Raw genomic sequence first — 27,579 nt, 5'->3', positions numbered from 1 at the left:
GCCTTTATGCAAATTGCTCCTTCGCACCCTGAATCCAGCTCAATTATTCACACCTAACCCCCTGAAGGCACTAAAATTACTGGTAGCTAAGGAAAACAACGATCAGCCACGAGGTTTGGTAATCTTTTGTAGCCTTCTATCATTTGGATTATTTATTTGCTCTTCTTTTTTTTTTTTTTTTACTTGCTTTATTATTTCACCACAGCCTAAAGGAAAGGCTTCCCAGCTGGCGTGCCTTTGAATGTACCCGTCATGTCATACTTACCTGGCAGGGGAGCAATAGCCATGATCCCTAAGGTGGCTCTACCAGAGTGAGGCTGGTTCATTGCACTCCGTACCAGTTGACCTCTGCGATTTCCTCAAATGTGGGAAACTCGACTGCATAATTTATGGTAGTGGGGGACTGCGTTCGCGCTTTCCCCTGTGTTTGCTTGTTTGACAAAAATAGAGAACTTCACCAATTCTGACGAAGGATAATTACAGCCACGACACCCGTCTTCTTCAGCTTTTACTTTCCGCATCAAGCAGGCACCGACAATCATTTCCTAGGCTTGATCATTTTTATTATCTATGTTTTCTGGAGACCAGTTTTAAGCCAGAATTTCACTTTTTATTTTAACTTTTCAGCTTTTTTTCCATCATTTTTTTATCCTGACTTCTTTTGATTTATTGTATGCTTCAATGCAATGGAAGAAATAAAGAATTGGAGACCTATATTACGTCTTCCAACAGAACGTAACGTTTGATTGAATTTCTGGGAAAAAAAGATTTTCTGGATCAAGGCAGTGAATTGCCGCTTGAGACAATCAGACCAAACCTTAGGAATAGCTGGGTGGTCGCTAGCACTTACTGATGAACACCATGGAATTTTGAAAAAGCCACCACAAATGTTCTTTCAGCCCTGTTGAGTGTGGATGAAGAGAAGACAGGTGCTAGGCAAGGGTCATTCCTATCGATGGAGTCATGAAATGTGTGACTTTGGGGACGAACGTAGACCAGCGGATTGTGTACTCTGCCTAATGGCTGCTGTAGTAGAATCTTGGCAAAACTGTTTCCAAAGAGAGAAAAAAAATTGTACAAGGTTTGCTGCAAGATATGGTTGCCCTCACTCTCTGTTATAGGTTTGGAACCATTCCAAGATGCCATATAAGAAGACCGAGGAATTTGTTGGGGTTTAAGCTTCCCTGTAGGAGGAAGCGGGCCTAATTAGAATATTGCCTCCCACAATCCTTTGCAATGGCTTATGGTCATGAACTTTTTCTCACCGCTGTCTTAAAGTGTCCTTACGTGGTAGCTCTTAAAAGCTGGCCCACTTGGACAGTTAACTTTGCGCAGTGGCAGTATCGTAGCCCATGAGGTCAATCCGAGGCGTGATTATTGCTAATTGAAAACTTTACCCAATACCCTGCCATGATGACTTGAAATACAGTCAGCATTGGCAATTTTTGACAGGCTCTAAGGAGACTGAAAGATTGGTTTAATAAAAGTTTATGGCGCCCCATGTCTAGGGCGTGTCTTACGTGACTCCCGTTTCTTCCTGAGCTCTGTTGCACCATTCCTTCCGCTGGCTTCTTAGCATTTCCCTTTTACCTTTCTCTCCCACTGAATCCACTTGTTTCCGGCAGCACACTATTCTCACTCCATGCTACGAATTCCCATCCTTCGGCTCATTGGCCTAGCATTTGCCTTTATGCAAATTGCTCCTTCGCACCCTGAATCCAGCTCAATTATTCACACCTAACCCCCTGAAGGCACTAAAATTACTGGTAGCTAAGGAAAACAACGATCAGCCACGAGGTTTGGTAATATTTTGTAGCCTTCTATCATTTGGATTATTTATTTGCTCTTCTTTTTTTTTTTTTTTTACTTGCTTTATTATTTCACCACAGCCTAAAGGAAAGGCTTCCCAGCGGGCGTGCCTTTGAATGTACCCGTCATGTCATACTTACCTGGCAGGGGAGCAATAGCCATGATCCCTAAGGTGGCTCTCCCAGAGTGATGCTGGTTCATTGCACTCTGTACCAGTTGACCTCTGCGATTTTCTCAAATGTGGGAAACTCGACTGTATAATTTATGGTAGTGGGGGACTGCGTTCGCGCTTTCCCCTGTGTTTGCTTGTTTGACAAAAATAGAGAACTTCACCAATTCTGACGAAGGATAATTTCAGCCACGGCACCCGTCTTCTTTGGCTCTTATTTTCCGCATCAAGCAGGCAGCGACAATTATTTCCTAGGCTTGATTATTTTTATTATCTATGTTTTCTGGAGACCAGTTTTAAGCCAGAATTTCACTTTTTATTTGAACTTTTCAGCTATTTTTTTATCCTGACTTCTTTTGATTTATTGTATGCTTAAATGCAATGGAAGAAATAAAGAATTGGAGACCTATATTACGTCTTCCAACAGAACGTAACGTTTGATTGAATTTCTGGGAAAAAAAGATATTCTGGATCAAGGCAGTGAATTGCCGCTTGAGACAATCAGACCAAACCTTAGGAATAGCTGGGTGGTCGCTAGCACTTACTAATGAACACCATGGAATTTTGAAAAAGCCACCACAAATGTTCTTTCAGCCCTGTTGAGTGTGGATGAAGAGAAGACAGGTGCTAGGCAAGGGTCATTCCTATCGATGGAGTCATGAAATGTGTGACTTTGGGGACGAACGTAGACCAGCGGATTGTGTACTCTGCCTAATGGCTGCTGTAGTAGAATCTTGGCAAAACTGTTTCCAAAGAGAGAAAAAAAATTGTACAAGGTTTGCTGCAAGATATGGTTGCCCTCACTCTCTGTTATAGGTTTGGAACCATTCCAAGATGCCATATAAGAAGACCGAGGAATTTGTTGGGGTTTAAGCTTCCCTGTAGGAGGAAGCGGGCCTAATTAGAATATTGCCTCCCACAATCCTTTGCAATGGCTTATGGTCATGAACTTTTTCTCACCGCTGTCTTAAAGTGTCCTTACGTGGTAGCTCTTAAAAGCTGGCCCACTTCGACAGTTAACTTTGCGCAGTGGCAGTATCGTAGCCCATGAGGTCAATCCGAGGAGTGATTATTGCTAATTGAAAACTTTACCCAATACCCCGCCATGATGACTTGAAATACAGTCAGCATTGGCAATTTTTGACAGGCTCTAAGGAGACTGAAAGATTGGTTTAATAAAAGTTTATGGCGCCCCATGTCTAGGGCGTGTCTTACGTGACTCCCGTTTCTTCCTGAGCTCTGTTGCACCATTCCTTCCGCTGGCTTCTTAGCATTTCCCTTTTACCTTTCTCTCCCACTGAATTCACTTGTTTCCGGCAGCACACTATTCTCACTACATGCTACGAATTCCCATCCTTCGGCTCATTGGCCTAGCATTTGCCTTTATGCAAATTGCTCCTTCGCACCCTGAATCCAGCTCAATTATTCACACCTAACCACCTGAAGGCACTAAAATTACTGGTAGCTAAGGAAAACAACGATCAGCCACGAGGTTTGGTAATCTTTTGTAGCCTTCTATCATTTGGATTATTTATTTGCTTTTTTTTTTTTACTTGTTTTATTATTTCACCACAGCCTAAAGGAAAGGCTTCCCAGCGGGCGTGCCTTTGAATGTACCCGTCATGTCATACTTACCTGGCAAGAGAGCAATAGCCATGATCTCTAAGGTGGCTCTACCAGAGTGAGGCTGGTTCATTGCACTCCGTACCAGTTGACCTCTGCGATTTCCTCAAATGTGGGAAACTCGACTGCATAATTTATGGTAGTGGGGGACTGCGTTCGCGCTTTCCCCTGTGTTTGCTTGTTTGACAAAAATAGAGAACTTCACCAATTCTGACGAAGGATAATTTCAGCCACGGCACCCGTCTTCTTTGGCTCTTACTTTCCGCATCAAGCAGGCAGCGACAATCATTTCCTAGGCTTGATCATTTTTATTATCTATGTTTTCTGGAGACCAGTTTTAAGCCAGAATTTCACTTTTTATTTTAACTTTTCAGCTTTTTTTTCATCATTTTTTTATCCTGACTTCTTTTGATTTATTGTATGCTTCAATGCAATGGAAGAAATAAAGAATTGGAGACCTATATTACGTCTTCCAACAGAACGTAACGTTTGATTGAATTTCTGGGAAAAAAAGATTTTCTGGATCAAGGCAGTGAATTGCCGCTTGAGACAATCAGACCAAACCTTAGGAATAGCTGGGTGGTCGCTAGCACTTACTAATGAACACCATGGAATTTTGAAATAGCCACCACAAATGTTCTTTCAGCCCTGTTGAGTGTGGATGAAGAGAAGACAGGTGCTAGGCAAGGGTCATTCCTATCGATGGAGTCATGAAATGTGTGACTTTGGGGACGAACGTAGACCAGCGATTGTGTACTCTGCCTAATGGCTGCTGTAGTAGAATCTTGGCAAAACTGTTTCCAAAGAGAGAAAAAAAATTGTACAAGGTTTGCTGCAAGATATGGTTGCCCTCACTCTCTGTTATAGGTTTGGAACCATTCCAAGATGCCATATAAGAAGACCGAGGAATTTGTTGGGGTTTAAGCTTCCCTGTAGGAGGAAGCGGGCCTAATTAGAATATTGCCTCCCACAATCCTTTGCAATGGCTTATGGTCATGAACTTTTTCTCACCGCTGCCTTAAAGTGTCCTTACGTGGTAGCTCTTAAAAGCCGGCCCACTTGAACAGTTAGCCTTGCGCAGTGGCAGTATCGTAGCCCATGAGGTCAATCCGAGGCGTGATTATTGCTAATTGAAAACTTTACCCAATACCCCGCCATGATGACTTGAAATACAGTCAGCATTGGCAATTTTTGACAGGCTCTAAGGAGACTGAAAGATTGGTTTAATAAAAGTTTATGGCGCCCCATGTCTAGGGCGTGTCTTACGTGACTCCCGTTTCTTCCTGAGCTCTGTTGCACCATTCCTTCCGCTGGCTTCTTAGCATTTCCCTTTTACCTTTCTCTCCCACTGAATCCACTTGTTTCCGGCAGCACACTATTCTCACTCCATGCTACGAATTCCCATCCTTCGGCTCATTGGCCTAGCATTTGCCTTTATGCAAATTGCTCCTTCGCACCCTGAATCCAGCTCAATTATTCACACCTAACCACCTGAAGGCACTAAAATTACTGGTAGCTAAGGAAAACAATGATCAGCCACGAGGTTTGGTAATCTTTTGTAGCCTTCTATCATTTGGATTATTTATTTGCTTTTTTTTTTTTTTTTTTTTAACTTGCTTTATTATTTCACCACAGCCTAAAGGAAAGGCTTCCCAGCGGGCGTGCCTTTGAATGTACCCGTCATGTCATACTTACCTGGCAGGGGAGCAATAGCCATGATCCCTAAGTTGGCTCTCCCAGAGTGAGGCTGGTTCGTTGCACTCCGTACCAGTTGACCTCTGCGATTTCCTCATATGTGGGGAAACTCGACTGCATAATTTATGGTAGTGGGGGACTGCGTTCGTGCTTTCCCCTGTGTTTGCTTGTTTGACAAAAATAGAGAACTTCGCCAATTCTGACGAAGGATAATTTCAGCCACGACACCCGTCTTCTTCAGCTTTTACTTTCCGCATCAAGCAGGCACCGACAATCATTTCCTAGGCTTGATCATTTTTATTATCTATGTTTTCTGGAGACCAGTTTTAAGCCAGAATTTCACTTTTTATTTTAACTTTTCAGCTTTTTTTTCATCATTTTTTTATCCTGACTTCTTTTGATTTATTGTATGCTTCAATGCAATGGAAGAAATAAAGAATTGGAGACCTATATTACGTCTTCCAACAGAACGTAACGTTTGATTGAATTTCTGGGAAAAAAAGATTTTCTGGATCAAGGCAGTGAATTGCCGCTTGAGACAATCAGACCAAACCTTAGGAATAGCTGGGTGGTCGCTAGCACTTACTGATGAACACCATGGAATTTTGAAAAAGCCACCACAAATGTTCTTTCAGCCCTGTTGAGTGTGGATGAAGAGAAGACAGTTGCTAGGCAAGGGTCATTCCTATCGATGGAGTCATGAAATGTGTGACTTTGGGGACGAACGTAGACCAGCGGATTGTGTACTCTGCCTAATGGCTGCTGTAGTAGAATCTTGGCAAAACTGTTTCCAAAGAGAGAAAAAAAATTGTACAAGGTTTGCTGCAAGATATGGTTGCCCTCACTCTCTGTTATAGGTTTGGAACCATTCCAAGATGCCATATAAGAAGACCGAGGAATTTGTTGGGGTTTAAGCTTCCCTGTAGGAGGAAGCGGGCCTAATTAGAATATTGCCTCCCACAATCCTTTGCAATGGTTTATGGTCATGAACTTTTTCTCACCGCTGTCTTAAAGTGTCCTTACGTGGTAGCTCTTAAAAGCTGGCCCACTTGAACAGTTAGCTTTGCGCAGTGGCAGTATCGTAGCCCATGAGGTCAATCCGAGGCGTGATTATTGCTAATTGAAAACTTTACCCAATACCCCGCCATGATGACTTGAAATACAGTCAGCATTGGCAATTTTTGACAGGCTCTAAGGAGACTGAAAGATTGGTTTAATAAAAGTTTATGGCGCCCCATGTCTAGGGCGTGTCTTACGTTACTCCCGTTTCTTCCTGAGCTCTGTTGCACCATTACTTCCGCTGGCTTCTTAGCATTTCCCTTTTACCTTTCTCTCCCACTGAATCCACTTGTTTCCGGCAGCACACTATTCTCACTCCATGCTACGAATTCCCATCCTTCGGCTCATTGGCCTAGCATTTGCCTTTATGCAAATTGCTCCTTCGCACCCTGAATCCAGCTCAATTATTCACACCTAACCCCCTGAAGGCACTAAAATTACTGGTAGCTAAGGAAAACAACGATCAGCCACGAGGTTTGGTAATCTTTTGTAGCCTTCTATCATTTGGATTATTTATTTGCTCTTCTTTTTTTTTACTTGCTTTATTATTTCACCACAGCCTAAAGGAAAGGCTTCCCAGCTGGCGTGCCTTTGAATGTACCCGTCATGTCATACTTACCTGGCAGGGGAGCAATAGCCATGATCCCTAAGGTGGTTCTCCCAGAGTGAGGCTGGTTCATTGCACTCCGTACCAGTTGACCTCTGCGATTTCCTCAAATGTGGGAAACTCGACTGTATAATTTATGGTAGTGGGGGACTGCGTTCGCGCTTTCCCCTGTGTTTGCTTGTTTGACAAAAATAGAGAACTTCACCAATTCTGACGAAGGATAATTTCAGCCACGACACCCGTCTTCTTCAGCTTTTACTTTCCGCATCAAGCAGGCACCGACAATCATTTCCTAGGCTTGATCATTTTTATTATCTATGTTTTCTGGAGACCAGTTTTAAGCCAGAATTTCACTTTTTATTTTAACTTTTCAGCTTTTTTTTTCATCATTTTTTTATCCTGACTTCTTTTGATTTATTGTATGCTTCAATGCAATGGAAGAAATAAAGAATTGGAGACCTATATTACGTCTTCCAACAGAACGTAACGTTTGATTGAATTTCTGGGAAAAAAAGATTTTCTGGATCAAGGCAGTGAATTGCCGCTTGAGACAATAAGACCAAACCTTAGGAATAGCTGGGTGGTCGCTAGCACTTACTAATGAACACCATGGAATTTTGAAATAGCCCCCACAAATGTTCTTTCAGCCCTGTTGAGTGTGGATGAAGAGAAGACAGGTGCTAGGCAAGGGTCATTCCTATCGATGGAGTCATGAAATGTGTGACTTTGGGGATGAACGTAGACCAGCGGATTGTGTACTCTGCCTAATGGCTGCTGTAGTAGAATCTTGGCAAAACTGTTTCCAAAGAGAGAAAAAAAATTGTACAAGGTTTGCTGCAAGATATGGTTGCCCTCACTCTCTGTTATAGGTTTGGAACCATTCCAAGATGCCATATAAGAAGACCGAGGAATTTGTTGGGGTTTAAGCTTCCCTGTAGGAGGAAGCGGGCCTAATTAGAATATTGCCTCCCATAATCCTTTGCAATGGCTTATGGTCATGAACTTTTTCTCACCGCTGCCTTAAAGTGTCCTTACGTGGTAGCTCTTAAAAGCCGGCCCACTTGAACAGTTAGCTTTGCGCAGTGGCAGTATCGTAGCCCATGAGGTCAATCCGAGGCGTGATTATTGCTAATTGAAAACTTTACCCAATACCCCGCCATGATGACTTGAAATACAGTCAGCATTGGCAATTTTTGACAGGCTCTAAGGAGACTGAAAGATTGGTTTAATAAAAGTTTATGGCGCCCCATGTCTAGGGCGTGTCTTACGTGACTCCCGTTTCTTCCTGAGCTCTGTTGCACCATTCCTTCCGCTGGCTTCTTAGCATTTCCCTTTTACCTTTCTCTCCCACTGAATTCACTTGTTTCCAGCAGCACACTATTCTCACTACATGCTGCGAATTCCCATCCTTCGGCTCATTGGCCTAGCATTTGCCTTTATGCAAATTGCTCCTTCGCACCCTGAATCCAGCTCAATTATTCACACCTAACCACCTGAAGGCACTAAAATTACTGGTAGCTAAGGAAAACAATGATCAGCCACGAGGTTTGGTAATCTTTTGTAGCCTTCTATCATTTGGATTATTTATTTGCTTTTTTTTTTTAACTTGCTTTATTATTTCACCACAGCCTAAAGGAACGGCTTCCCAGCTGGCGTGCCTTTGAATGTACCCGTCATGTCATACTTACCTGGCAGGGGAGCAATAGCCATGATCCCTAAGGTGGCTCTCCCAGAGTGAGGCTGGTTCATTGCACTCCGTACCAGTTGACCTCTGCGATTTCCTCAAATGTGGGAAACTCGACTGCATAATTTATGGTAGTGGGGGACTGCGTTCGCGCTTTCCCCTGTGTTTGCTTGTTTGACAAAAATAGAGAACTTCACCAATTCTGACGAAGGATAATTTCAGCCACGACACCCGTCTTCTTCAGCTTTTACTTTCCGCATCAAGCAGGCAGCGACAATCATTTCCTAGGCTTGATCATTTTTATTATCTATGTTTTCTGGAGACCAGTTTTAAGCCAGAATTTCACTTTTTATTTTAACTTTTCAGCTTTTTTTTCATCATTTTTTTATCCTGACTTCTTTTGATTTATTGTATGCTTCAATGCAATGGAAGAAATAAAGAATTGGAGACCTATATTACGTCTTCCAACAGAACGTAACGTTTGATTGAATTTCTGGGAAAAAAAGATTTTCTGGATCAAGGCAGTGAATTGCCGCTTGAGACAATCAGACCAAACCTTAGGAATAGCTGGGTGGTCGCTAGCACTTACTGATGAACACCATGGAATTTTGAAAAAGCCACCACAAATGTTCTTTCAGCCCTGTTGAGTGTGGATGAAGAGAAGACAGGTGCTAGGCAAGGGTCATTCCTATCGATGGAGTCATGAAATGTGTGACTTTGGGGACGAACGTAGACCAGCGGATTGTGTACTCTGCCTAATGGCTGCTGTAGTAGAATCTTGGCAAAACTGTTTCCAAAGAGAGAAAAAAAATTGTACACGGTTTGCTGCAAGATATGGTTGCCCTCACTCTCTGTTATAGGTTTGGAACCATTCCAAGATGCCATATAAGAAGACCGAGGAATTTGTTGGGGTTTAAGCTTCCCTGTAGGAGGAAGCGGGCCTAATTAGAATATTGCCTCCCACAATCCTTTGCAATGGTTTATGGTCATGAACTTTTTCTCACCGCTGTCTTAAAGTGTCCTTACGTGGTAGCTCTTAAAAGCTGGCCCACTTGAACAGTTAGCTTTGCGCAGTGGCAGTATCGTAGCCCATGAGGTCAATCCGAGGCGTGATTATTGCTAATTGAAAACTTTACCCAATACCCCGCCATGATGACTTGAAATACAGTCAGCATTGGCAATTTTTGACAGGCTCTAAGGAGACTGAAAGATTGGTTTAATAAAAGTTTATGGCGCCCCATGTCTAGGGCGTGTCTTACGTTACTCCCGTTTCTTCCTGAGCTCTGTTGCACCATTACTTCCGCTGGCTTCTTAGCATTTCCCTTTTACCTTTCTCTCCCACTGAATCCACTTGTTTCCGGCAGCACACTATTCTCACTCCATGCTACGAATTCCCATCCTTCGGCTCATTGGCCTAGCATTTGCCTTTATGCAAATTGCTCCTTCGCACCCTGAATCCAGCTCAATTATTCACACCTAACCCCCTGAAGGCACTAAAATTACTGGTAGCTAAGGAAAACAACGATCAGCCACGAGGTTTGGTAATCTTTTGTAGCCTTCTATCATTTGGATTATTTATTTGCTCTTCTTTTTTTTTACTTGCTTTATTATTTCACCACAGCCTAAAGGAAAGGCTTCCCAGCTGGCGTGCCTTTGAATGTACCCGTCATGTCATACTTACCTGGCAGGGGAGCAATAGCCATGATCCCTAAGGTGGTTCTCCCAGAGTGAGGCTGGTTCATTGCACTCCGTACCAGTTGACCTCTGCGATTTCCTCAAATGTGGGAAACTCGACTGTATAATTTATGGTAGTGGGGGACTGCGTTCGCGCTTTCCCCTGTGTTTGCTTGTTTGACAAAAATAGAGAACTTCACCAATTCTGACGAAGGATAATTTCAGCCACGACACCCGTCTTCTTCAGCTTTTACTTTCCGCATCAAGCAGGCACCGACAATCATTTCCTAGGCTTGATCATTTTTATTATCTATGTTTTCTGGAGACCAGTTTTAAGCCAGAATTTCACTTTTTATTTTAACTTTTCAGCTTTTTTTTTCATCATTTTTTTATCCTGACTTCTTTTGATTTATTGTATGCTTCAATGCAATGGAAGAAATAAAGAATTGGAGACCTATATTACGTCTTCCAACAGAACGTAACGTTTGATTGAATTTCTGGGAAAAAAAGATTTTCTGGATCAAGGCAGTGAATTGCCGCTTGAGACAATAAGACCAAACCTTAGGAATAGCTGGGTGGTCGCTAGCACTTACTAATGAACACCATGGAATTTTGAAATAGCCCCCACAAATGTTCTTTCAGCCCTGTTGAGTGTGGATGAAGAGAAGACAGGTGCTAGGCAAGGGTCATTCCTATCGATGGAGTCATGAAATGTGTGACTTTGGGGATGAACGTAGACCAGCGGATTGTGTACTCTGCCTAATGGCTGCTGTAGTAGAATCTTGGCAAAACTGTTTCCAAAGAGAGAAAAAAAATTGTACAAGGTTTGCTGCAAGATATGGTTGCCCTCACTCTCTGTTATAGGTTTGGAACCATTCCAAGATGCCATATAAGAAGACCGAGGAATTTGTTGGGGTTTAAGCTTCCCTGTAGGAGGAAGCGGGCCTAATTAGAATATTGCCTCCCATAATCCTTTGCAATGGCTTATGGTCATGAACTTTTTCTCACCGCTGCCTTAAAGTGTCCTTACGTGGTAGCTCTTAAAAGCCGGCCCACTTGAACAGTTAGCTTTGCGCAGTGGCAGTATCGTAGCCCATGAGGTCAATCCGAGGCGTGATTATTGCTAATTGAAAACTTTACCCAATACCCCGCCATGATGACTTGAAATACAGTCAGCATTGGCAATTTTTGACAGGCTCTAAGGAGACTGAAAGATTGGTTTAATAAAAGTTTATGGCGCCCCATGTCTAGGGCGTGTCTTACGTGACTCCCGTTTCTTCCTGAGCTCTGTTGCACCATTCCTTCCGCTGGCTTCTTAGCATTTCCCTTTTACCTTTCTCTCCCACTGAATTCACTTGTTTCCAGCAGCACACTATTCTCACTACATGCTGCGAATTCCCATCCTTCGGCTCATTGGCCTAGCATTTGCCTTTATGCAAATTGCTCCTTCGCACCCTGAATCCAGCTCAATTATTCACACCTAACCACCTGAAGGCACTAAAATTACTGGTAGCTAAGGAAAACAATGATCAGCCACGAGGTTTGGTAATCTTTTGTAGCCTTCTATCATTTGGATTATTTATTTGCTTTTTTTTTTTAACTTGCTTTATTATTTCACCACAGCCTAAAGGAACGGCTTCCCAGCTGGCGTGCCTTTGAATGTACCCGTCATGTCATACTTACCTGGCAGGGGAGCAATAGCCATGATCCCTAAGGTGGCTCTCCCAGAGTGAGGCTGGTTCATTGCACTCCGTACCAGTTGACCTCTGTGATTTCCTCAAATGTGGGAAACTCGACTGCATAATTTATGGTAGTGGGGGACTGCGTTCGCGCTTTCCCCTGTGTTTGCTTGTTTGACAAAAATAGAGAACTTCACCAATTCTGACGAAGGATAATTTCAGCCACGACACCCGTCTTCTTCAGCTTTTACTTTCCGCATCAAGCAGGCAGCGACAATCATTTCCTAGGCTTGATCATTTTTATTATCTATGTTTTCTGGAGACCAGTTTTAAGCCAGAATTTCACTTTTTATTTTAACTTTTCAGCTTTTTTTTCATCATTTTTTTATCCTGACTTCTTTTGATTTATTGTATGCTTCAATGCAATGGAAGAAATAAAGAATTGGAGACCTATATTACGTCTTCCAACAGAACGTAACGTTTGATTGAATTTCTGGGAAAAAAAGATTTTCTGGATCAAGGCAGTGAATTGCCGCTTGAGACAATCAGACCAAACCTTAGGAATAGCTGGGTGGTCGCTAGCACTTACTGATGAACACCATGGAATTTTGAAAAAGCCACCACAAATGTTCTTTCAGCCCTGTTGAGTGTGGATGAAGAGAAGACAGGTGCTAGGCAAGGGTCATTCCTATCGATGGAGTCATGAAATGTGTGACTTTGGGGACGAACGTAGACCAGCGGATTGTGTACTCTGCCTAATGGCTGCTGTAGTAGAATCTTGGCAAAACTGTTTCCAAAGAGAGAAAAAAAATTGTACACGGTTTGCTGCAAGATATGGTTGCCCTCACTCTCTGTTATAGGTTTGGAACCATTCCAAGATGCCATATAAGAAGACCGAGGAATTTGTTGGGGTTTAAGCTTCCCTGTAGGAGGAAGCGGGCCTAATTAGAATATTGCCTCCCACAATCATTTGCAATGGTTTATGGTCATGAACTTTTTCTCACCGCTGTCTTAAAGTGTCCTTACGTGGTAGCTCTTAAAAGCTGGCCCACTTGAACAGTTAGCTTTGCGCAGTGGCAGTATCGTAGCCCATGAGGTCAATCCGAGGCGTGATTATTGCTAATTGAAAACTTTACCCAATACCCCGCCATGATGACTTGAAATACAGTCAGCATTGGCAATTTTTGACAGGCTCTAAGGAGACTGAAAGATTGGTTTAATAAAAGTTTATGGCGCCCCATGTCTAGGGCGTGTCTTACGTGACTCCCGTTTCTTCCTGAGCTCTGTTGCACCATTACTTCCGCTGGCTTCTTAGCATTTCCCTTTTACCTTTCTCTCCCACTGAATCCACTTGTTTCCGGCAGCACACTATTCTCACTCCATGCTACGAATTCCCATCCTTCGGCTCATTGGCCTAGCATTTGCCTTTATGCAAATTGCTCCTTCGCACCCTGAATCCAGCTCAATTATTCACACCTAACCCCCTGAAGGCACTAAAATTACTGGTAGCTAAGGAAAACAACGATCAGCCACGAGGTTTGGTAATCTTTTGTAGCCTTCTATCATTTGGATTATTTATTTGCTCTTCTTTTTTTTTTTTTTTTTTTACTTGCTTTATTATTTCACCACAGCCTAAAGGAAAGGCTTCCCAGCTGGCGTGCCTTTGAATGTACCCGTCATGTCATACTTACCTGGCAGGGGAGCAATAGCCATGATCCCTAAGGTGGTTCTCCCAGAGTGAGGCTGGTTCATTGCACTCCGTACCAGTTGACCTCTGCGATTTCCTCAAATGTGGGAAACTCGACTGCATAATTTATGGTAGTGGGGGACTGCGTTCGCGCTTTCCCCTGTGTTTGCTTGTTTGACAAAAATAGAGAACTTCACCAATTCTGACGAAGGATAATTTCAGCCACGACACCCGTCTTCTTCAGCTTTTACTTTCCGCATCAAGCAGGCACCGACAATCATTTCCTAGGCTTGATCATTTTTATTATCTATGTTTTCTGGAGACCAGTTTTAAGCTAGAATTTCACTTTTTATTTTAACTTTTCAGCTTTTTTTTTCATCATTTTTTTATCCTGACTTCTTTTGATTTATTGTATGCTTCAATGCAATGGAAGAAATAAAGAATTGGAGACCTATATTACGTCTTCCAACAGAACGTAACGTTTGATTGAATTTCTGGGAAAAAAAGATTTTCTGGATCAAGGCAGTGAATTGCCGCTTGAGACAATCAGACCAAACCTTAGGAATAGCTGGGTGGTCGCTAGCACTTACTAATGAACACCATGGAATTTTGAAATAGCCCCCACAAATGTTCTTTCAGCCCTGTTGAGTGTGGATGAAGAGAAGACAGGTGCTAGGCAAGGGTCATTCCTATCGATGGAGTCATGAAATGTGTGACTTTGGGGATGAACGTAGACCAGCGGATTGTGTACTCTGCCTAATGGCTGCTGTAGTAGAATCTTGGCAAAACTGTTTCCAAAGAGAGAAAAAAAATTGTACAAGGTTTGCTGCAAGATATGGTTGCCCTCACTCTCTGTTATAGGTTTGGAACCATTCCAAGATGCCATATAAGAAGACCGAGGAATTTGTTGGGGTTTAAGCTTCCCTGTAGGAGGAAGCGGGCCTAATTAGAATATTGCCTCCCATAATCCTTTGCAATGGCTTATGGTCATGAACTTTTTCTCACCGCTGCCTTAAAGTGTCCTTACGTGGTAGCTCTTAAAAGCCGGCCCACTTGAACAGTTAGCTTTGCGCAGTGGCAGTATCGTAGCCCATGAGGTCAATCCGAGGCGTGATTATTGCTAATTGAAAACTTTACCCAATACCCCGCCATGATGACTTGAAATACAGTCAGCATTGGCAATTTTTGACAGGCTCTAAGGAGACTGAAAGATTGGTTTAATAAAAGTTTATGGCGCCCCATGTCTAGGGCGTGTCTTACGTGACTCCCGTTTCTTCCTGAGCTCTGTTGCACCATTCCTTCCGCTGGCTTCTTAGCATTTCCCTTTTACCTTTCTCTCCCACTGAATTCACTTGTTTCCGGCAGCACACTATTCTCACTACATGCTACGAATTCCCATCCTTCGGCTCATTGGCCTAGCATTTGCCTTTATGCAAATTGCTCCTTCGCACCCTGAATCCAGCTCAATTATTCACACCTAACCACCTGAAGGCACTAAAATTACTGGTAGCTAAGGAAAACAATGATCAGCCACGAGGTTTGGTAATCTTTTGTAGCCTTCTATCATTTGGATTATTTATTTGCTTTTTTTTTTTTTTTTTTTTTTTAACTTGCTTTATTATTTCACCACAGCCTAAAGGAACGGCTTCCCAGCTGGCGTGCCTTTGAATGTACCCGTCATGTCATACTTACCTGGCAGGGGAGCAATAGCCATGATCCCTAAGGTGGCTCTCCCAGAGTGAGGCTGGTTCATTGCACTCCGTACCAGTTGACCTCTGCGATTTCCTCAAATGTGGGAAACTCGACTGCATAATTTATGGTAGTGGGGGACTGCGTTCGCGCTTTCCCCTGTGTTTGCTTGTTTGACAAAAATAGAGAACTTCACCAATTCTGACGAAGGATAATTTCAGCCACGACACCCGTCTTCTTCAGCTTTTACTTTCCGCATCAAGCAGGCACCGACAATCATTTCCTAGGCTTGATCATTTTTATTATCTATGTTTTCTGGAGACCAGTTTTAAGCCAGAATTTCACTTTTTATTTTAACTTTTCAGCTTTTTTTTCATCATTTTTTTATCCTGACTTCTTTTGATTTATTGTATGCTTCAATGCAATGGAAGAAATAAAGAATTGGAGACCTATATTACGTCTTCCAACAGAACGTAACGTTTGATTGAATTTCTGGGAAAAAAAGATTTTCTGGATCAAGGCAGTGAATTGCCGCTTGAGACAATCAGACCAAACCTTAGGAATAGCTGGGTGGTCGCTAGCACTTACTAATGAACACCATGGAATTTTGAAATAGCCACCACAAATGTTCTTTCAGCCCTGTTGAGTGTGGATGAAGAGAAGACAGGTGCTAGGCAAGGGTCATTCCTATCGATGGAGTCATGAAATGTGTGACTTTGGGGACGAACGTAGACCAGCGGATTGTGTACTCTGCCTAATGGCTGCTGTAGTAGAATCTTGGCAAAACTGTTTCCAAAGAGAGAAAAAAAATTGTACAAGGTTTGCTGCAAGATATGGTTGCCCTCACTCTCTGTTATAGGTTTGGAACCATTCCAAGATGCCATATAAGAAGACCGAGGAATTTGTTGGGGTTTAAGCTTCCCTGTAGGAGGAAGCGGGCCTAATTAGAATATTGCCTCCCACAATCCTTTGCAATGGCTTATGGTCATGAACTTTTTCTCACCGCTGCCTTAAAGTATCCTTACGTGGTAGCTCTTAAAAGCCGGCCCACTTGAACAGTTAGCTTTGCGCAGTGGCAGTATCGTAGCCCATGAGGTCAATCCGAGGCGTGATTATTGCTAATTGAAAACTTTACCCAATACCCCGCCATGATGACTTGAAATACAGTCAGCATTGGCAATTTTTGACGGGCTCTAAGGAGACTGAAAGATTGGTTTAATAAAAGTTTATGGCGCCCCATGTCTAGGGCGTGTCTTACGTGACTCCCGTTTCTTCCTGAGCTCTGTTGCACCATTCCTTCCGCTGGCTTCTTAGCATTTCCCTTTTACCTTTCTCTCCCACTGAATCCACTTGTTTCCGGCAGCACACTATTCTCACTCCATGCTACGAATTCCCATCCTTCGGCTCATTGGCCTAGCATTTGCCTTTATGCAAATTGCTCCTTCGCACCCTGAATCCAGCTCAATTATTCACACCTAACCACCTGAAGGCACTAAAATTACTGGTAGCTAAGGAAAACAATGATCAGCCACGAGGTTTGGTAATCTTTTGTAGCCTTCTATCATTTGGATTATTTATTTGCTTTTTTTTTTTTTTAACTTGCTTTATTATTTCACCACAGCCTAAAGGAAAGGCTTCCCAGCGGGCGTGCCTTTGAATGTACCCGTCATGTCATACTTACCTGGCAGGGGAGCAATAGCCATGATCCCTAAGGTGGCTCTCCCAGAGTGAGGCTGGTTCATTGCACTCCGTACCAGTTGACCTCTGCGATTTCCTCAAATGTGGGAAACTCGACTGCATAATTTATGGTAGTGGGGGACTGCGTTCGCGCTTTTCCCTGTGTTTGCTTGTTTGCCAAAAATAGAGAACTTCACCAATTCTGACGAAGGATAATTTCAGCCACGACACCCGTCTTCTTCAGCTTTTACTTTCCGCATCAAGCAGGCACCGACAATCATTTCCTAGGCTTGATCATTTTTATTATCTATGTTTTCTGGAGACCAGTTTTAAGCCAGAATTTCACTTTTTATTTTAACTTTTCAGCTTTTTTTTCATCATTTTTTTATCCTGACTTCTTTTGATTTATTGTATGCTTCAATGCAATGGAAGAAATAAAGAATTGGAGACCTATATTACGTCTTCCAACAGAACGTAACGTTTGATTGAATTTCTGGGAAAAAAAGATTTTCTGGATCAAGGCAGTGAATTGCCGCTTGAGACAATCAGACCAAACCTTAGGAATAGCTGGGTGGTCGCTAGCACTTACTAATGAACACCATGGAATTTTGAAATAGCCACCACAAATGTTCTTTCAGCCCTGTTGAGTGTGGATGAAGAGAAGACAGGTGCTAGGCAAGGGTCATTCCTATCGATGGAGTCATGAAATGTGTGACTTTGGGGACGAACGTAGACCAGCGATTGTAAACTCTGCCTAATGGCTGCTGTAGTAGAATCTTGGCAAAACTGTTTCCAAAGAGAGAAAAAAAATTGTACAAGGTTTGCTGCAAGATATGGTTGCCCTCACTCTCTGTTATAGGTTTGGAACCATTCCAAGATGCCATATAAGAAGACCGAGGAATTTGTTGGGGTTTAAGCTTCCCTGTAGGAGGAAGCGGGCCTAATTAGAATATTGCCTCCCACAATCCTTTGCAATGGCTTATGGTCATGAACTTTTTCTCACCGCTGTCTTAAAGTGTCCTTACGTGGTAGCTCTTAAAAGCTGGCCCACTTGAACAGTTATCTTTGCGCAGTGGCAGTATCGTAGCCCATGAGGTCAATCCGAGGCGTGATTATTGCTAATTGAAAACTTTACCCAATACCCCGCCATGATGACTTGAAATACAGTCAGCATTGGCAATTTTTGACAGGCTCTAAGGAGACTGAAAGATTGGTTTAAAAAAAGTTTATGGCGCCCCATGTCTAGGGCGTGTCTTACGTGACTCCCGTTTCTTCCTGAGCTCTGTTGCACCATTCCTTCCGCTGGCTTCCTTGCATTTCCCTTTTACCTTTCTCTCCCACTGAATCCACTTGTTTCCGGCAGCACACTATTCTCACTACATGCTACGAATTCCCATCCTTCGGCTCATTGGCCTAGCATTTGCCTTTATGCAAATTGCTCCTTCGCACCCTGAATCCAGCTCAATTATTCACACCTAACCACCTGAAGGCACTAAAATTACTGGTAGCTAAGGAAAACAACGATCAGCCACGAGGTTTGGTAATCTTTTGTAGCCTTCTATCATTTGGATTATTTATTTGCTCTTCTTTTTTTTTTTTTTTTAACTTGCTTTATTATTTCACCACAGCCTAAAGGAAAGGCTTCCCAGCGGGCGTGCCTTTGAATGTACCCGTCATGTCATACTTACCTGGCAGGGGAGCAATAGCCATGATCCCTAAGGTGGCTCTCCCAGAGTGAGGTTGGCTCATTGCACTCCGTACCAGTTGACCTCTGTGATTTCCTCAAATGTGGGAAACTCGACTGCATAATTTATGGTAGTGGGGGACTGCGTTCGCGCTTTCCCCTGTGTTTGCTTGTTTGACAAAAATAGAGAACTCCACCAATTCTGACGAAGGATAATTTCAGCCACGGCACCCGTCTTCTTTGGCTCTTACTTTCCGCATCAAGCAGGCAGCGACAATCATTTCCTAGGCTTGATCATTTTTATTATCTATGTTTTCTGGAGACCAGTTTTAAGCCAGAATTTCACTTTTTATTTTAACTTTTCAGCTTTTTTTTCATCATTTTTTTATCCTGACTTCTTTTGATTTATTGTATGCTTCAATGCAATGGAAGAAATAAAGAATTGGAGACCTATATTACGTCTTCCAACAGAACGTAACGTTTGATTGAATTTCTGGGAAAAAAAAATTTTCTGGATCAAGGCAGTGAATTGCCGCTTGAGACAATCAGACCAAACCTTAGGAATAGCTGGGTGGTCGCTAGCACTTACTAATGAACACCATGGAATTTTGAAAAAGCCACCACAAATGTTCTTTCAGCCCTGTTGAGTGTGGATGAAGAGAAGACAGGTGCTAGGCAAGGGTCATTCCTATCGATGGAGTCATGAAATGTGTGACTTTGGGGACGAACGTAGACCAGCGGATTGTGTACTCTGCCTAATGGCTGCTGTAGTAGAATCTTGGCAAAACCGTTTCCAAAGAGAGAAAAAAAATTGTACAAGGTTTGCTGCAAGATATGGTTGCCCTCACTCTCTGTTATAGGTTTGGAACCATTCCAAGATGCCATATAAGAAGACCGAGGAATTTGTTGGGGTTTAAGCTTCCCTGTAGGAGGAAGCGGGCCTAATTAGAATATTGCCTCCCACAATCCTTTGCAATGGCTTATGGTCATGAACTTTTTCTCACCGCTGTCTTAAAGTGTCCTTACGTGGTAGCTCTTAAAAGCTGGCCCACTTGAACAGTTATCTTTGCGCAGTGGCAGTATCGTAGCCCATGAGGTCAATCCGAGGCGTGATTATTGCTAATTGAAAACTTTACCCAATACCCCGCCATGATGACTTGAAATACAGTCAGCATTGGCAATTTTTGACAGGCTCTAAGGAGACTGAAAGATTGGTTTAAAAAAAGTTTATGGCGCCCCATGTCTAGCGCGTGTCTTACGTGACTCCCGTTTCTTCCTGAGCTCTGTTGCACCATTCCTTCCGCTGGCTTCCTTGCATTTCCCTTTTACCTTTCTCTCCCACTGAATCCACTTGTTTCCGGCAGCACACTATTCTCACTACATGCTACGAATTCCCATCCTTCGGCTCATTGGCCTAGCATTTGCCTTTATGCAAATTGCTCCTTCGCACCCTGAAACCAGCTCAATTATTCACACCTAACCACCTGAAGGCACTAAAATTACTGGTAGCTAAGGAAAACAACGATCAGCCACGAGGTTTGGTAATCTTTTGTAGCCTTCTATCATTTGGATTATTTATTTGCTCTTCTTTTTTTTTTTTTTTTAACTTGCTTTATTATTTCACCACAGCCTAGAGGAAAGGCTTCCCAGCGGGCGTGCCTTTGAATGTACCCGTCATGTCATACTTACCTGGCAGGGGAGCAATAGCCATGATCCCTAAGGTGGCTCTCCCAGAGTGAGGCTGGTTCATTGCACTCCGTACCAGTTGACCTCTGTGATTTCCTCAAATGTGGGAAACTCGACTGCATAATTTATGGTAGTGGGGGACTGCGTTCGCGCTTTCCCCTGTGTTTGCTTGTTTGACAAAAATAGAGAACTTCACCAATTCTGACGAAGGATAATTTCAGCCACGGCACCCGTCTTCTTTGGCTCTTACTTTCCGCATCAAGCAGGCAGCGACAATCATTTCCTAGGCTTGATCATTTTTATTATCTATGTTTTCTGGAGACCAGTTTTAAGCCAGAATTTCACTTTTTATTTTAACTTTTCAGCTTTTTTTTCATCATTTTTTTATCCTGACTTCTTTTGATTTATTGTATGCTTCAATGCAATGGAAGAAATAAAGAATTGGAGACCTATATTACGTCTTCCAACAGAACGTAACGTTTGATTGAATTTCTGGGAAAAAAAAATTTTCTGGATCAAGGCAGTGAATTGCCGCTTAAGACAATCAGACCAAACCTTAGGAATAGCTGGGTGGTCGCTAGCACTTACTAATGAACACCATGGAATTTTGAAAAAGCCACCACAAATGTTCTTTCAGCCCTGTTGAGTGTGGATGAAGAGAAGACAGGTGCTAGGCAAGGGTCATTCCTATCGATGGAGTCATGAAATGTGTGACTTTGGGGACGAACGTAGACCAGCGGATTGTGTACTCTGCCTAATGGCTGCTGTAGTAGAATCTTGGCAAAACTGTTTCCAAAGAGAGAAAAAAAATTGTACAAGGTTTGCTGCAAGATATGGTTGCCCTCACTCTCTGTTATAGGTTTGGAACCATTCCAAGATGCCATATAAGAAGACCGAGGAATTTGTTGGGGTTTAAGCTTCCCTGTAGGAGGAAGCGGGCCTAATTAGAATATTGCCTCCCACAATCCTTTGCAATGGCTTATGGTCATGAACTTTTTCTTACCGCTGTCTTAAAGTGTCCTTACGTGGTAGCTCTTAAAAGCTGGCCCACTTGAACAGTTATCTTTGCGCAGTGGCAGTATCGTAGCCCATGAGGTCAATCCGAGGCGTGATTATTGCTAATTGAAAACTTTACCCAATACCCCGCCATGATGACTTGAAATACAGTCAGCATTGGCAATTTTTGACAGGCTCTAAGGAGACTGAAAGATTGGTTTAAAAAAAGTTTATGGCGCCCCATGTCTAGCGCGTGTCTTACATGACTCCCGTTTCTTCCTGAGCTCTGTTGCACCATTCCTTCCGCTGGCTTCCTTGCATTTCCCTTTTACCTTTCTCTCCCACTGAATCCACTTGTTTCCGGCAGCACACTATTCTCACTACATGCTACGAATTCCCATCCTTCGGCTCATTGGCCTAGCATTTGCCTTTATGCAAATTGCTCCTTCGCACCCTGAATCCAGCTCAATTATTCACACCTAACCACCTGAAGGCACTAAAATTACTGGTAGCTAAGGAAAACAACGATCAGCCACGAGGTTTGGTAATCTTTTGTAGCCTTCTATCATTTGGATTATTTATTTGCTCTTCTTTTTTTTTTTTTTTTAACTTGCTTTATTATTTCACCACAGCCTAAAGGAAAGGCTTCCCAGCGGGCGTGCCTTTGAATGTACCCGTCATGTCATACTTACCTGGCAGGGGAGCAATAGCCATGATCCCTAAGGTGGCTCTCCCAGAGTGAGGTTGGTTCATTGCACTCCGTACCAGTTGACCTCTGTGATTTCCTCAAATGTGGGAAACTCGACTGCATAATTTATGGTAGTGGGGGACTGCGTTCGCGCTTTCCCCTGTGTTTGCTTGTTTGACAAAAATAGAGAACTTCACCAATTCTGACGAAGGATAATTTCAGCCACGGCACCCATCTTCTTTGGCTCTTACTTTCCACATCAAGCAGGCAGCGACAATCTTTTCCTAGGCTTGATCATTTTTATTATCTATGTTTTCTGGAGACCAGTTTTAAGCCAGAATTTCACTTTTTATTTTAAATTTTTAGATTTTTTTTCATCATTTTTTTATCCTGACTTCTTTTGATTTATTGTATGCTTCAATGCAATGGAAGAAATAAAGAATTGGAGACCTATATTACGTCTTCCAACAGAAAGTAACGTTTGATTGAATTTCTGGGAAAAAAAGATTTTCTGGATCAAGGCAGTGAATTGCCGCTTGAGACAATCAGACCAAACCTTAGGAATAGCTGGGTGGTCGCTAGCACTTACTAATGAACACCATGGAATTTTGAAAAAGCCACCACAAATGTTCTTTCAGCCCTGTTGAGTGTGAATGAAGAGAAGACAGGTGCTAGGCAAGGGTCATTCCTATCGATGGAGTCATGAAATGTGTGACTTTGGGGACGAACGTAGACCAGCGGATTGCGTACTCTGCCTAATGGCTGCTGTAGTAGAATCTTGGCAAAACTGTTTCCAAAGAGAGAAAAAAAATTGTACAAGGTTTGCTGCAAGATATGGTTGCCCTCACTCTCTGTTATAGGTTTGGAACCATTCCAAGATGCCATATAAGAAGACCGAGGAATTTGTTGGGGTTTAAGCTTCCCTGTAGGAGGAAGCGGGCCTAATTAGAATATTGCCTCCCACAATCCTTTGCAATGGCTTATGGTCATGAACTTTTTCTCACCGCTGTCTTAAAGTGTCCTTACGTGGTAGCTCTTAAAAGCTGGCCCACTTGAACAGCTAGCTTTGCGCAGTGGCAGTATCGTAGCCCATGAGGTCAATCCGAGGCGTGATTATTGCTAATTGAAAACTTTACCCAATACCCCGCCATGATGACTTGAAATAAAGTCAGCATTGGCAATTTTTGACAGGCTCTAAGGAGACTGAAAGATTGGTTTAATAAAAGTTTATGGCGCCCCATGTCTAGGGCGTGTCTTACGTGACTTCCGTTACTTCCTGAGCTCTGTTGCACCATTCCTTCCGCTGGCTTCTTAGCATTTCCCTTTTACCTTTCTCTCCCACTGAATCCACTTGTTTCCGGCAGCACACTATTCTCACTCCATACTACGAATTCCCATCCTTCGGCTCATTGGCCTAGCATTTGCCTTTATGCAAATTGCTCCTTCGCACCCTGAATCCAGCTCAATTATTCACACCTAACCACCTGAAGGCACTAAAATTACTGGTAGCTAAGGAAAACAACGATCAGCCACGAGGTTTGGTAATCTTTTGTAGCCTTCTATCATTTGGATTATTTATTTGCTTTTTTTTTTTTTTAACTTGCTTTATTATTTCACCACAGCCTAAAGGAAAGGCTTCCCAGCGGGCGTGACTTTGAATGTACCCGTCATGTCATACTTACCTGGCAGGGGAGCAATAGCCATGATCCCTATGGTGGCTCTCCCAGAGTGAGGCTGGTTCATTGCACTCCGTACCAGTTGACCTCTGCGATTTCCTCAAATGTGGGAAACTCGACTGCATAATTTATGGTAGTGGGGGACTGCGTTCGCGCTTTCCCCTGTGTTTGCTTGTTTGACAAAAATAGAGAACTTCACCAATTCTGACGAAGGATAATTTCAACCACGGCACCCGTCTTCTTTGGCTCTTACTTTCCGCATCAAGCAGGCAGCGACAATCATTTCCTAGGCTTGATCATTTTTATTATCTATGTTTTCTGGAGACCAGTTTTAAGCCAGAATTTCACTTTTTATTTTAACTTTTCAGCTTTTTTTTCATCATTTTTTTATCCTGACTTCTTTTGATTTATTGTATGCTTCAATGCAATGGAAGAAATAAAGAATTGGAGACCTATATTACGTCTTCCAACAGAACGTAACGTTTGATTGAATTTCTGGGAAATAAAGATTTTCTGGATCAAGGCAGTGAATTGCCGCTTGAGACAATCAGACCAAACCTTAGGAATAGCTAGGTGGTCGCTAGCACTTACTAATGAACACCATGGAATTTTGAAAAAGCCACCACAAATGTTCTTTCAGCCCTGTTGAGTGTGGATGAAGAGAAGACAGGTGCTAGGCAAGGGTCATTCCTATCGATGGAGTCATGAAATGTGTGACTTTGGGGACGAACGTAGACCAGCGATTGTGTACTCTGCCTAATGGCTGCTGTAGTAGAATCTTGGCAAAACTGTTTCCAAAGAGAGAAAAAACATTGTACAAGGTTTGCTGCAAGATATGGTTGCCCTCACTCTCTGTTATAGGTTTGGAACCATTCCAAGATGCCATATAAGAAGACCGAGGAATTTGTTGGGGTTTAAGCTTCCCTGTTGGAGGAAGCGGGCCTAATTAGAATATTGCCTCCCATAATCCTTTGCAATGGCTTATGGTCATGAACTTTTTCTCACCGCTGTCTTAAAGTTTCCTTACGTGGTAGCTCTTAAAAGCTGGCCCACTTGGACAGTTAGCTTTGCGCAGTGGCAGTATCGTAGCCCATGAGGTCAATCCGAGGCGTGATTATTGCTAATTGAAAACTTTACCCAATACCCTGCCATGATGACTTGAAATACAGTCAGCATTGGCAATTTTTGACAGGCTCTAAGGAGACTGAAAGATTGGTTTAATAAAAGTTTATGGCGCCCCATGTCTAGGGCGTGTCTTACGTGACTCCCGTTTCTTCCTGAGCTCTGTTGCACCATTCCTTCCGCTGGCTTCCTTGCATTTCCCTTTTACCTTTCTCTCCCACTGAATCCACTTGTTTCCGGCAGCACACTATTCTCACTACATGCTACGAATTCCCATCCTTCGGCTCATTGGCCTAGCATTTGCCTTTATGCAAATTGCTCCTTCGCACCCTGAATCCAGCTCAATTATTCACACCTAACCACCTGAAGGCACTAAAATTACTGGTAGCTAAGGAAAACAACGATCAGCCACGAGGTTTGGTAATCTTTTGTAGCCTTCTATCATTTGGATTATTTATTTGCTTTTTTTTTTTTTAACTTGCTTTATTATTTCACCACAGCCTAAAGGAAAGGCTTCCCAGCGGGCGTGCCTTTGAATGTACCCGTCATGTCATACTTACCTGGCAGGGGAGCAATAGCCATGATCCCTAAGGTGGCTCTCCCAGAGTGAGGCTGGTTCATTGCACTCCGTACCAGTTGACCTCTGCGATTTCCTCAAATGTGGGAAACTCGACTGCATAATTTATGGTAGTGGGGGACTGCGTTCGCGCTTTCCCCTGTGTTTGCTTGTTTGACAAAAATAGAGAACTTCACCAATTCTGACGAAGGATAATTTCAGCCACGGCACCCATCTTCTTTGGCTCTTACTTTCCACATCAAGCAGGCAGCGACAATCTTTTCCTAGGCTTGATCATTTTTATTATCTATGTTTTCTGGAGACCAGTTTTAAGCCAGAATTTCACTTTTTATTTTAAATTTTTAGATTTTTTTTCATCATTTTTTTATCCTGACTTCTTTTGATTTATTGTATGCTTCAATGCAATGGAAGAAATAAAGAATTGGAGACCTATATTACGTCTTCCAACAGAAAGTAACGTTTGATTGAATTTCTGGGAAAAAAAGATTTTCTGGATCAAGGCAGTGAATTGCCGCTTGAGACAATCAGACCAAACCTTAGGAATAGCTGGGTGGTCGCTAGCACTTACTAATGAACACCATGGAATTTTGAAAAAGCCACCACAAATGTTCTTTCAGCCCTGTTGAGTGTGGATGAAGAGAAGACAGGTGCTAGGCAAGGGTCATTCCTATCGATGGAGTCATGAAATGTGTGACTTTGGGGACGAACGTAGACCAGCGGATTGCGTACTCTGCCTAATGGCTGCTGTAGTAGAATCTTGGCAAAACTGTTTCCAAAGAGAGAAAAAAAATTGTACAAGGTTTGCTGCAAGATATGGTTGCCCTCACTCTCTGTTATAGGTTTGGAACCATTCCAAGATGCCATATAAGAAGACCGAGGAATTTGTTGGGGTTTAAGCTTCCCTGTAGGAGGAAGCGGGCCTAATTAGAATATTGCCTCCCATAATCCTTTGCAATGGCTTATGGTCATGAACTTTTTCTCACCGCTGTCTTAAAGTGTCCTTACGTGGTAGCTCTTAAAAGCTGGCCCACTTGAACAGCTAGCTTTGCGCAGTGGCAGTATCGTAGCCCATGAGGTCAATCCGAGGCGTGATTATTGCTAATTGAAAACTTTACCCAATACCCTGCCATGATGACTTGAAATACAGTCAGCATTGGCAATTTTTGACAGGCTCTAAGGAGACTGAAAGATTGGTTTAATAAAAGTTTATGGCGCCCCATGTCTAGGGCGTGTCTTACGTGACTCCCGTTTCTTCCTGAGCTCTGTTGCACCATTCCTTCCGCTGGCTTCCTTGCATTTCCCTTTTACCTTTCTCTCCCACTGAATCCACTTGTTTCCGGCAGCACACTATTCTCACTACATGCTACGAATTCCCATCCTTCGGCTCATTGGCCTAGCATTTGCCTTTATGCAAATTGCTCCTTCGCACCCTGAATCCAGCTCAATTATTCACACCTAACCACCTGAAGGCACTAAAATTACTGGTAGCTAAGGAAAACAACGATCAGCCACGAGGTTTGGTAATCTTTTGTAGCCTTCTATCATTTGGATTATTTATTTGCTTTTTTTTTTTTTAACTTGCTTTATTATTTCACCACAGCCTAAAGGAAAGGCTTCCCAGCGGGCGTGCCTTTGAATGTACCCGTCATGTCATACTTACCTGGCAGGGGAGCAATAGCCATGATCCCTAAGGTGGCTCTCCCAGAGTGAGGCTGGTTCATTGCACTCCGTACCAGTTGACCTCTGCGATTTCCTCAAATGTGGGAAACTCGACTGCATAATTTATGGTAGTGGGGGACTGCGTTCGCGCTTTCCCCTGTGTTTGCTTGTTTGACAAAAATAGAGAACTTCACCAATTCTGACGAAGGATAATTTCAGCCACGGCACCCGTCTTCTTTGGCTCTTACTTTCCACATCAAGCAGGCAGCGACAATCTTTTCCTAGGCTTGATCATTTTTATTATCTATGTTTTCTGGAGACCAGTTTTAAGCCAGAATTTCACTTTTTATTTTAAATTTTTAGATTTTTTTTCATCATTTTTTTATCCTGACTTCTTTTGATTTATTGTATGCTTCAATGCAATGGAAGAAATAAAGAA

The 27,579-nt window shown here is 42.8% G+C and overlaps 33 non-coding genes across 33 annotated transcripts; all 33 read left to right on the top strand.

The window, feature by feature from the left end:
• The first annotated feature begins 257 nt into the window (after positions 1-257).
• LOC134591141 (U1 spliceosomal RNA) lies at positions 258-424 on the top strand. The gene has a single exon (XR_010087961.1). It is a non-coding gene; the product is annotated as a U1 spliceosomal RNA (small nuclear RNA).
• Positions 425-1,323: 899 nt separating this feature from the next.
• LOC134593446 (U4 spliceosomal RNA) lies at positions 1,324-1,464 on the top strand. Its single transcript, XR_010089928.1, has one exon. It is a non-coding gene; the product is annotated as a U4 spliceosomal RNA (small nuclear RNA).
• Positions 1,465-1,941: 477 nt separating this feature from the next.
• LOC134591066 (U1 spliceosomal RNA) lies at positions 1,942-2,108 on the top strand. The gene has a single exon (XR_010087899.1). It is a non-coding gene; the product is annotated as a U1 spliceosomal RNA (small nuclear RNA).
• Positions 2,109-2,996: 888 nt separating this feature from the next.
• On the top strand, positions 2,997-3,137 carry LOC134593752 (U4 spliceosomal RNA). Its single transcript, XR_010090188.1, has one exon. It is a non-coding gene; the product is annotated as a U4 spliceosomal RNA (small nuclear RNA).
• A 468-nt stretch (positions 3,138-3,605) lies between these two features.
• LOC134591528 (U1 spliceosomal RNA) lies at positions 3,606-3,772 on the top strand. Its single transcript, XR_010088295.1, has one exon. It is a non-coding gene; the product is annotated as a U1 spliceosomal RNA (small nuclear RNA).
• An 898-nt stretch (positions 3,773-4,670) lies between these two features.
• LOC134591995 (U4 spliceosomal RNA) lies at positions 4,671-4,811 on the top strand. The gene has a single exon (XR_010088685.1). It is a non-coding gene; the product is annotated as a U4 spliceosomal RNA (small nuclear RNA).
• A 477-nt stretch (positions 4,812-5,288) lies between these two features.
• Positions 5,289-5,456, top strand: LOC134591431 (U1 spliceosomal RNA). The gene has a single exon (XR_010088211.1). It is a non-coding gene; the product is annotated as a U1 spliceosomal RNA (small nuclear RNA).
• An 899-nt stretch (positions 5,457-6,355) lies between these two features.
• LOC134592626 (U4 spliceosomal RNA) lies at positions 6,356-6,496 on the top strand. Its single transcript, XR_010089226.1, has one exon. It is a non-coding gene; the product is annotated as a U4 spliceosomal RNA (small nuclear RNA).
• Positions 6,497-6,966: 470 nt separating this feature from the next.
• On the top strand, positions 6,967-7,133 carry LOC134590793 (U1 spliceosomal RNA). The gene has a single exon (XR_010087666.1). It is a non-coding gene; the product is annotated as a U1 spliceosomal RNA (small nuclear RNA).
• Positions 7,134-8,033: 900 nt separating this feature from the next.
• On the top strand, positions 8,034-8,174 carry LOC134592625 (U4 spliceosomal RNA). The gene has a single exon (XR_010089225.1). It is a non-coding gene; the product is annotated as a U4 spliceosomal RNA (small nuclear RNA).
• A 468-nt stretch (positions 8,175-8,642) lies between these two features.
• On the top strand, positions 8,643-8,809 carry LOC134590179 (U1 spliceosomal RNA). The gene has a single exon (XR_010087141.1). It is a non-coding gene; the product is annotated as a U1 spliceosomal RNA (small nuclear RNA).
• Positions 8,810-9,708: 899 nt separating this feature from the next.
• On the top strand, positions 9,709-9,849 carry LOC134592624 (U4 spliceosomal RNA). Its single transcript, XR_010089224.1, has one exon. It is a non-coding gene; the product is annotated as a U4 spliceosomal RNA (small nuclear RNA).
• A 470-nt stretch (positions 9,850-10,319) lies between these two features.
• Positions 10,320-10,486, top strand: LOC134590792 (U1 spliceosomal RNA). The gene has a single exon (XR_010087665.1). It is a non-coding gene; the product is annotated as a U1 spliceosomal RNA (small nuclear RNA).
• Positions 10,487-11,386: 900 nt separating this feature from the next.
• LOC134592622 (U4 spliceosomal RNA) lies at positions 11,387-11,527 on the top strand. Its single transcript, XR_010089223.1, has one exon. It is a non-coding gene; the product is annotated as a U4 spliceosomal RNA (small nuclear RNA).
• A 468-nt stretch (positions 11,528-11,995) lies between these two features.
• Positions 11,996-12,162, top strand: LOC134590525 (U1 spliceosomal RNA). Its single transcript, XR_010087435.1, has one exon. It is a non-coding gene; the product is annotated as a U1 spliceosomal RNA (small nuclear RNA).
• An 899-nt stretch (positions 12,163-13,061) lies between these two features.
• LOC134592621 (U4 spliceosomal RNA) lies at positions 13,062-13,202 on the top strand. The gene has a single exon (XR_010089222.1). It is a non-coding gene; the product is annotated as a U4 spliceosomal RNA (small nuclear RNA).
• Positions 13,203-13,682: 480 nt separating this feature from the next.
• On the top strand, positions 13,683-13,849 carry LOC134590365 (U1 spliceosomal RNA). Its single transcript, XR_010087300.1, has one exon. It is a non-coding gene; the product is annotated as a U1 spliceosomal RNA (small nuclear RNA).
• A 900-nt stretch (positions 13,850-14,749) lies between these two features.
• LOC134592620 (U4 spliceosomal RNA) lies at positions 14,750-14,890 on the top strand. The gene has a single exon (XR_010089221.1). It is a non-coding gene; the product is annotated as a U4 spliceosomal RNA (small nuclear RNA).
• A 480-nt stretch (positions 14,891-15,370) lies between these two features.
• LOC134590178 (U1 spliceosomal RNA) lies at positions 15,371-15,537 on the top strand. Its single transcript, XR_010087140.1, has one exon. It is a non-coding gene; the product is annotated as a U1 spliceosomal RNA (small nuclear RNA).
• Positions 15,538-16,436: 899 nt separating this feature from the next.
• Positions 16,437-16,577, top strand: LOC134593152 (U4 spliceosomal RNA). Its single transcript, XR_010089675.1, has one exon. It is a non-coding gene; the product is annotated as a U4 spliceosomal RNA (small nuclear RNA).
• A 471-nt stretch (positions 16,578-17,048) lies between these two features.
• Positions 17,049-17,215, top strand: LOC134590627 (U1 spliceosomal RNA). Its single transcript, XR_010087523.1, has one exon. It is a non-coding gene; the product is annotated as a U1 spliceosomal RNA (small nuclear RNA).
• Positions 17,216-18,113: 898 nt separating this feature from the next.
• LOC134591965 (U4 spliceosomal RNA) lies at positions 18,114-18,254 on the top strand. The gene has a single exon (XR_010088658.1). It is a non-coding gene; the product is annotated as a U4 spliceosomal RNA (small nuclear RNA).
• A 478-nt stretch (positions 18,255-18,732) lies between these two features.
• On the top strand, positions 18,733-18,899 carry LOC134591197 (U1 spliceosomal RNA). Its single transcript, XR_010088010.1, has one exon. It is a non-coding gene; the product is annotated as a U1 spliceosomal RNA (small nuclear RNA).
• An 899-nt stretch (positions 18,900-19,798) lies between these two features.
• Positions 19,799-19,939, top strand: LOC134591964 (U4 spliceosomal RNA). The gene has a single exon (XR_010088657.1). It is a non-coding gene; the product is annotated as a U4 spliceosomal RNA (small nuclear RNA).
• Positions 19,940-20,417: 478 nt separating this feature from the next.
• On the top strand, positions 20,418-20,584 carry LOC134590524 (U1 spliceosomal RNA). Its single transcript, XR_010087434.1, has one exon. It is a non-coding gene; the product is annotated as a U1 spliceosomal RNA (small nuclear RNA).
• Positions 20,585-21,483: 899 nt separating this feature from the next.
• LOC134591962 (U4 spliceosomal RNA) lies at positions 21,484-21,624 on the top strand. Its single transcript, XR_010088656.1, has one exon. It is a non-coding gene; the product is annotated as a U4 spliceosomal RNA (small nuclear RNA).
• A 478-nt stretch (positions 21,625-22,102) lies between these two features.
• On the top strand, positions 22,103-22,269 carry LOC134590798 (U1 spliceosomal RNA). The gene has a single exon (XR_010087669.1). It is a non-coding gene; the product is annotated as a U1 spliceosomal RNA (small nuclear RNA).
• An 899-nt stretch (positions 22,270-23,168) lies between these two features.
• On the top strand, positions 23,169-23,309 carry LOC134591901 (U4 spliceosomal RNA). The gene has a single exon (XR_010088603.1). It is a non-coding gene; the product is annotated as a U4 spliceosomal RNA (small nuclear RNA).
• Positions 23,310-23,780: 471 nt separating this feature from the next.
• LOC134590390 (U1 spliceosomal RNA) lies at positions 23,781-23,947 on the top strand. Its single transcript, XR_010087322.1, has one exon. It is a non-coding gene; the product is annotated as a U1 spliceosomal RNA (small nuclear RNA).
• Positions 23,948-24,845: 898 nt separating this feature from the next.
• Positions 24,846-24,986, top strand: LOC134593353 (U4 spliceosomal RNA). The gene has a single exon (XR_010089847.1). It is a non-coding gene; the product is annotated as a U4 spliceosomal RNA (small nuclear RNA).
• Positions 24,987-25,456: 470 nt separating this feature from the next.
• Positions 25,457-25,623, top strand: LOC134590177 (U1 spliceosomal RNA). Its single transcript, XR_010087139.1, has one exon. It is a non-coding gene; the product is annotated as a U1 spliceosomal RNA (small nuclear RNA).
• An 899-nt stretch (positions 25,624-26,522) lies between these two features.
• LOC134593352 (U4 spliceosomal RNA) lies at positions 26,523-26,663 on the top strand. The gene has a single exon (XR_010089846.1). It is a non-coding gene; the product is annotated as a U4 spliceosomal RNA (small nuclear RNA).
• A 470-nt stretch (positions 26,664-27,133) lies between these two features.
• LOC134590176 (U1 spliceosomal RNA) lies at positions 27,134-27,300 on the top strand. Its single transcript, XR_010087138.1, has one exon. It is a non-coding gene; the product is annotated as a U1 spliceosomal RNA (small nuclear RNA).
• Positions 27,301-27,579: the final 279 nt, after the last annotated feature.

This window comes from Pelobates fuscus, chromosome 2 (assembly GCF_036172605.1).
Source record: "Pelobates fuscus isolate aPelFus1 chromosome 2, aPelFus1.pri, whole genome shotgun sequence".
NCBI classification, from domain to species: Eukaryota; Metazoa; Chordata; class Amphibia; order Anura; family Pelobatidae; genus Pelobates; species Pelobates fuscus.
The sequence above is the reverse complement of the archived record's forward strand: the minus strand, read 5'-3'. Positions and strand labels throughout refer to the sequence as shown.